We start from the raw sequence: 7,139 nt of genomic DNA, 5'->3' as shown, positions 1-7,139 counted from the left end.
TGAAAATATTTATCCTCTAACTAAATTAAAAGAAATGCTAAGTTTCAGCTAAAGGTTAGTGAACTTTAAGATGCATTTTTACCCATCCAAGTTCATGAACCACCTCAAATCTATCCATTTTTTCTTAAGGTTATAAATCTCTGGTGTAAGTGTAAGGATGGTTCAGATTTTTCTTCAAAAGGCAACCGAGTTGCATTTTTCATGTGTCCCATATCAATAAAAAACATATGTTCATGAAATATTTTATCATAAGCTACAATGTTCACATTTAAACTTAATTTTCTTTTACAAAAATAAATCCTTGATTTCTCCATCAAATCTCCTACAAGGTTCCCCCTTGAGTGAAGAGCAGATCCAGACATTTGGAGAAGTCATTTAGAAAAGTTGGGAAATAATGAGCCTCTTGCAGATCTGATCTTTGTGAAATAAAAGGGGTTAGTGGGAGGGAGTTCAGTTAAATGCCATTAATAAATACAAATGATGATCAATTATTTAAATGAGACTTTAAACCAATGTCTTACTTAGGCACCCACAGTAGATTCAATCGATTTACTTAAAACAATGTTCTGTTTCAAAGGGACCATCCTCCAACAAATCAATACAATTCCCTTTAACCACAAACCCTTTGTCCATGACAGATTTATCCTCATCAACAACTTTTAAAGTGAACTTTCATTTATGTTCTGCTAAAAGGTAGAGCTGTAATTAGAATTTTGATTGGCTATTTTATTCAGAGGGTAAATTGTTCTTTATCTCCTGTAGAAGACTGACATGCACAAAGGGGCTATGTGAAAACCTTTCTTGTTATTCCCTGGGATGCCTCAATTTAATTGACTTTTATTGTGTCATTTGGGGGTTCAGCACCATGGTCAGTGTTTGTTGTTCTCTTTTGAGCACCTTTCAGAATGGTAATGGTAGTTTTTAAATTAGGATTCATTTTCTAAATAGCATTAACATGTGGCCTAGTGTCCTAGAAATTATACCAGAAATCTAGTTTCCCACAGTTTTTGTATCTAAGCCAGGATTCCCTGAGTTCGTCACCATATGCTCCTCATCAAGTTCCCAGAGTTAGAGGAAGACATTTGATTCATTTTTAAATGATCTATAATTTTATTAGTGTGGACACTCTCACCATTGACATAGATCACAATCTCTCTGTCTCACAATAGCCTTCCTACTAAGATGAGACTGGAATAGGACAAAGATGTTGGATTAAGTGGTTTAAAATTTCTTCCAGAGGTTCTGCAGTACAATTCATTTAATTTTTTCAGGTGTAGGCTCATTGCTATTATTACTGGAAAGTTATGTGTTCAGTTAGGCCTCTGTCTGGGCTTCATAAGCAAGCATGAGCAGCAAACTCCATGCAAATATGCCATTGGAAATTTTGGATCAGAGATTTTGGAGCAGAAGATAAGAATGTTATGTGGGATTTACCAGTTCCTGGACCACTTTAGACTTAAGAACTTTTGCTGTCATCTGAGGGAGTTGTGTACGAAATCATCCTCACTTATTTGGTGACTGATTAATCAAATTGTGGTTCCTTCATGCAACAAACAATCAAGGAGTAATTGTATGAAGGTGGTTTATGAGACAGATTATCTAAGAGGGTTCCTGTTCTCATGAAGCTTGGTCTAATAGTTGGGTAAGACAATCATAATAAACAATATTTTTTAAAACCATAGATTTAATAATGTAGAGAAAATGTTAATTATATGGATTAAACTTGCAAGTCTATCTTGGGTAATTTCTCTCTGCTCCCACCCTTACCCACAGAGAGCTAGTTATTAAACACTTACCAGAACACTGTTGGTGAGTGGTTTAGAAGTCATAAGGAAATAATGAAGTCTGGTTCTCTGGAAGATTAGTCTAAAGGTTACCAATCTGAGCCTTGAGTCCCAGAAGCAGTCCAAAACTGTCTGGGAGGCAGGCAGAGGAAGAGGCTAACCTGTGTACCATGATTTGTAAATGGATAGGAAGTGATAAGAACTAGCTAAACATTAGTGTTGGTTGCTATTTTTCTACATGTACCATAGATCTTATGAAAGAGAGGGAAACACAGTTTATAAACATCATATTTCCCTGCTTTATTTTCTTGATCTGCCTTTATAAAGCTTTCACAGAAATGGAGAAGTAGGCACATGGGTAGGTGGATATGTTGCCTTCTTGATAAGCTTTTCAATAAATCAACATCTTATTCTTTTCTTAAAAATATGGCAGGAAAACATGGGAGTGGGGAGGAGGAGAAAAGAAGTGAGTCAGGGGTGGTGATATTGCTACCCAAGAGGATTTATGCTTCCCAGGAATGTGAGAAAGGGAGCTGAGGCCCCAACTATACTATAGGAAAAGGTCCCAATAGCTATGCATAGTGACTAGTCTAAACCTGGCCAGTACATCCATGCTGTGGATTCCAACTCATCAGCTGAGGCCTCGGAGCTCTAGGCCCAGGACTGAATTGGGGAGGTTAATGGGATATGTATGGAAGGGAAACAGCATGTGGTCACTGCAATCAAGGCTGGTGGAAATGAGAACAAGTTGCTGATTGTGAATAAGTAGACAGATGAGTTCTTCAAAAAGTGTAAAGTGATACCATCCCCAGAGCACCTGAGTGGTTCTTTGCCAGAGTCTGTTGCCAATGGAGAGGTAGAGAAGGAGAGCAGTGCCACCTGGACTGAAGCAGTATATGAGATCCCCAAACCAGCATCTTCAAGATCTACACTTTGTGAAACTACTGATGAGGTGGATTCTCAAAACAGCCCCAAAAAACAAGATTCCACTCCACCCCTCCTCTATGTCTTCCTCCTCTGACCCTATTTTGGACTTTAACATTTCCCTGGCAGTGAGCAAAAAGCAGGCTCACCAGAAATAGAGCAGCAAATGCACACCACAGATGGACTGGAGCAAGAAAAATGAATTCTTTTGTGATCTCTAAGCATTTGTTCCAATGTCCTCCTTCTTTCCTTCCCACCAAACCACCCTGGAGAGGTGAGAGAAGCTTCAGGTTGAGGGGATTCAGTTGCGTCCCTTGGTCTTCCTTCTCTTTCCTCTTCTCCACTCACCCTAAATCAAAGTACAAATCAGTACTAGCATCTGATTTTCCTAGACACCCATGTTCTTTCTAAAGTCCAGGGAGCATGTTTTGCTATTCTGTCCTAATGAGAAGACACCTTTCCCCAAATCCCTCCTTCTTAAGTCCATAAGGAAGGTCTACTTCTCCACTACATTCTCTCCACTCCCTGAAAGCCAGAGGACTGTGAGACAATTTAATAGATTTTTTTTCCAATTTTTTTCATGCCATCCTAACATAACACCATCCAGAGCTAGGGAACGGCTGAATGAGAAGCCCTAATGGCAGAAACCACAGCTCAGGGATGGTCAGGGTCTTCTCCCTAAAAGGGTGTTTGGGTTTTGGGGGGTGGGTGGGGGATGTTTGTTTTCGTGTCTTACATAAGTTTAGAAGGATTTTTTTGTGCTATGATTAACATGATTTTCTCCAGTTCCTGCATTGGAAGAAGTTGCTTCTTTTGCCTTGAGCCTATTTGGCCCTTCTCTAAGACTAATGACAGCATGACCCTGGGCTTTAGGGTAAGAGATGTGAGAAGCCTTTGAACCCATTACTACTCAGGACCTTACCAGCTGAGATCTGCCCATCAGTTAGTCAACAACCATTTAAGTGCCTATTCCATGCTGGACACTGCTGAGACCTGGGGTACAAAAAAAGACAAAGAAAGGCCCTGGCTCTCAAGGAGCTCACAATCTAATCAGTAATTAATCTCTAGTACAAGAAAAAAAGATGGCAGTACTCCTTTGTTCCACTGCCTTAAAAGTCAGTTTTTTGATACCCTCAGAACTGTCTCTCCCTGTGCTATGTGTATATTTGGTCCCAAGAAATATGAACAAGCTATTTTTAAAAGAGGAGATCCAAATTATTACTTTGTAGGATGGCATGCTCATCGAAAAGATTTGACACTGTCATAGTGGATGTTCCTGAGAGTATCCAAATGGGAAGACGTACCCTCCATTGGTTGATGCTACCTTATGACAAGGTTCATTTTGCATTATATCAACACAGAATTTTTTTTCCCATTATGTAAGAAGTGAGGCAAAAATGGAATCATAGATTTAGAGCTGGAGGGGACTTTATGAGGGAATCAATTCCAATTTCCCTAGCTCAGTTCTTTGTGAAGAAAGTAAGAAAACTGTAAGCTAGAAAGTCCCTGAGGTAGGAATCCTTCCTGACTCCAAGTTCAGTGATCTCATCCCTATGACAGCTCCTAGTTTTTAAATGAGCTTTAGAAGCTTGCTCTGACCAAGATCACTGATGTGGAACTGAAAGGGACCCCTGAGTCCATCTAGTCTACCCGCCTCATATTTTAGTTAAACAAAACAAAACAAAACAAAGATCCAGACAAGGGGAATGATTTCCACAAGGTCACTCAACTAGCAAGCAGATGAGGTAGAATTTGAACTCTGAATCTTGTGGTTCCACTTAACCTTCAGCTGCAACGCTTTCCCTGGGCTGAGCCAAAGCTAACATGTTAAAAGTCAACACGCTGCAATGTTTCTATATGGGGAATGGAGTGACTACTGGATTTATTTCTCCCCTTCTTCACTTTATTCCTGGTTTTAATGTTACTTTGAGAGCAGAGCCTCTCTAAGTAAAAGTAAACAGATGTTTCTTATAAATAAACCTTTGATTACTGGTGACAAGATTGCACACCTACACTCTCCTTGGATCTCTTCTTATTGAGCAGGAAGAGCTCAAAGTTGCAGGTCCTTCAGCTGGAGAAGAGTTTACAGCCGATATTTATTTGTACACAAATCTACACTCCTGCTGATTCAATTGCAGACCATAAATTAGGCAGGAAAAAGTTGACATAATAAATCTTAAACAGGCATGCCATAATAAACACACACACACGACTACTTTTTAAGCAGGTGAAATTAAACTTGTTATTATATGAATTATTTAGATAAAGAACTCAAATTCTATGTTGTCGAACCTTTCAGTAATCTGGTGAATTCTGGGGACTCCTCAGGCATATTCATCATCATCGTCATCATCATCGTCGTCATCATCGTCATTGTTATGTTTTTCAGTCATTCAGGTGTACCTAAGTCTCTATGACCTCGTGGAGTTTTTACGGCAAAGATAGTGGCATGGCTTACCATTTCCTTCTCTAGGAGATTAAGGCAAATAGAGGTTAAGTGACTTGCCAAGGTCAAACAGCTACTAAGTGTCTGAGGTCACATTTGAGCTCAGGTCTTCCTGACTCCAGGCTCAGTGGTCCGTTCACTAAACCACCTAGCTGCCTCCTTTTATTATTATAATTGATATTATCACTGGTGTTATTAATAGTTAGTTTTTCAAGAGCACTTTATAAAGATAAATTAACACACTTATAGAAAGACTACATTTTTTTTCTGTCTTTCCTGTTGCAAATCTCAGAGGTGACACTGTCCTTTTAGAACATGGGGTGAAATGGAAGGAAAGAGTCCAGGCTGGTGCTGCAGAGAAGGATATTGTAGGAAATGAAGGGACACAAATTCCCTTTGAAGTTTTCTGATCTTGGTTGAAGAATTTTGTTAACCAAAGGCATCAAAGTACTCTGTATAAATAAAGGCACAGGGTCTGGCAAAAACAATTGGAGTAGAGTGATACATAGGTTAATTATGTCAAGGTTAATCACCTTTGGGAATTATTGGTGCTATGATTCCCTTGGTACTTCCAACACAATCCTTTCTAAGACCCTTTGTGAGGGATCCTCAGGCATATTCCAAAGTCATTCAACACTAGTTATTCAATGAAATGAAAGGATGGTACTGGGGAAAGGATGATGAAAGAAATCAAAAGGACTTCGTAAAGGAAATGAAGGAAATTATATCAGAGAAATGAGTGAGTGTGGAAGATCCCTACTTGAGAGGACAATTCAATTAAAAACATTTAAAGTAGCATTTCAAAAGAATCAGATGTCTACAAAGCAGTCTCTTAATATATAAAGAGAAGGAACTTCAGACTAAAAGTAGATATATAATAAAAGAGGCAATTAGAGGCTAAGCCAATAATAATAATATTAACAGAGTCCATTTAGTGGCTATGAGAAAATTAACATTTCCTTACCTAAAAAAAGGAATATCAATATTTTTATAGAAAATAAGAGATTGTTTTAAATTACAAATACTTTTGAAAAAAACTGACATAATTTCATAGAATAGCAGTGAAGTTTGATAAGAGAGACATTCCATTGGATTTGTCCAATGAAGCAAAAAATACGATTTACCTTTGGGTGGAGCCTACAGAATGGCTAAAATCAGAAAATGGAATCAAATGTCCCTCCTTTAGCAGCATACATGTGAATTCAACTAACAATAACAGTGAAATACTGAACAAGTCTTTTTAAAAATTAATTTATTTTCAGCTTTCAACAATCACTTACAAAAGTCTTAAATTTTCTCCTCTCCCTCCCCAAGATGATTTGTAATCTTATATGGGTTCTATAGATACATTCTTATTAAATACATTTTCACATTAGTCATGTTTCATAGAAGAATTAAAATGAATGGAAGAAACTATGAGAAAAAACAAAACAAAACAACACAAGAGAAAATAGTCTGCTTCATTCTGTGTTCTGATTCCGTAGTTCTTTCTCTGGATATAGATGGCGTTGCCTCAAGAGCCTTTTGGGAATGTTTTAGGTCCTTGCATTGGTGTGAAGGGCTAAGTCTATCAGCAACAGTCCTCCCACACTGTGGCTGTGAAACAAGGATGTCCATTATCATCACTGTTATTCAGCATGGTACTAGAAATGTTAGCTTTAGCAATAAGAGAGGAAAATGAAATGGAAAGAATTAGAATAGGCAAAAAAAGAAACTAAGTTATCACTCTTTGCAGATGATATGATGATCCACTTAGAGAATCCAAGAGAATCAAGTAAAAAAAAGAACTACTTGAAATAATAAACAACTTTAGCAAAGTTACCGGTTTCAAAATAAACCCACCTAAATTATCTGCATTTCTATACATTACTAATAAAACCCAACAGGAAGAGATAGAGAAATAAATTCTTGAGGTATATAGATTTGCTTTGGACAAAGAAGAGTTTATGATGGCAATAACCTAGTGGTGAACTGGTACAAAAACT

The 7,139-nt window shown here is 37.9% G+C and overlaps 1 pseudogene; it reads left to right on the top strand.

The window, feature by feature from the left end:
* The first annotated feature begins 2,358 nt into the window (after positions 1–2,358).
* On the top strand, positions 2,359–2,929 carry LOC140523506 (Na(+)/H(+) exchange regulatory cofactor NHE-RF1 pseudogene; annotated as a pseudogene).
* The last annotated feature ends 4,210 nt before the right edge of the window (positions 2,930–7,139 follow it).

The sequence above is a fragment of the Notamacropus eugenii genome, chromosome 2 (genome assembly GCF_028372415.1).
Source record: "Notamacropus eugenii isolate mMacEug1 chromosome 2, mMacEug1.pri_v2, whole genome shotgun sequence".
NCBI lineage: Eukaryota > Metazoa > Chordata > Mammalia > Diprotodontia > Macropodidae > Notamacropus > Notamacropus eugenii.
The sequence above is the reverse complement of the archived record's forward strand: the minus strand, read 5'-3'. Positions and strand labels throughout refer to the sequence as shown.